A 412-nucleotide genomic window follows, 5' to 3' on the forward strand; every position below is an offset into this window, starting at 1 on the left:
TGCTTACAGCCGTGCCTTTTGGGAAATGGTGGAAATGCTGAAAATGCTTCAAAATGCACCCAGCCAGGCTCTGTGCAAGCACTGGAAGACAGCCAAGCCTCAGCTGGGCGGATTCACAGCGGAAGGGGACCAAGCCAGGCACCCGGCTGCCCCACAGATCAGCTCTGAATTGTTGGGCTGGGCTTTCTGTGTCCCTACTGTTCCCCCTTTTTCTGAGGAAGAGAAGAGGACGTGTTTTAGGGACTCGAAAGGGAGACCCACAACCTGAGGTTGTGGACAGGAAAGACAATTCCGCGAGCCCAGTTCCTAAAGCCCTCTCCGGGGACCTCCACCACCTCACTGTTGCCCCCAGGGATGCTCGTGGCCCCTGCTCCCCCCCAGCCCTGCGCACAGCCCCTCTGTCCCTAGTGAG

The sequence above is a fragment of the Apaloderma vittatum genome, unplaced genomic scaffold (assembly GCF_000703405.1).
Source record: "Apaloderma vittatum isolate BGI_N311 unplaced genomic scaffold, ASM70340v1 scaffold29109, whole genome shotgun sequence".
NCBI lineage: Eukaryota > Metazoa > Chordata > Aves > Trogoniformes > Trogonidae > Apaloderma > Apaloderma vittatum.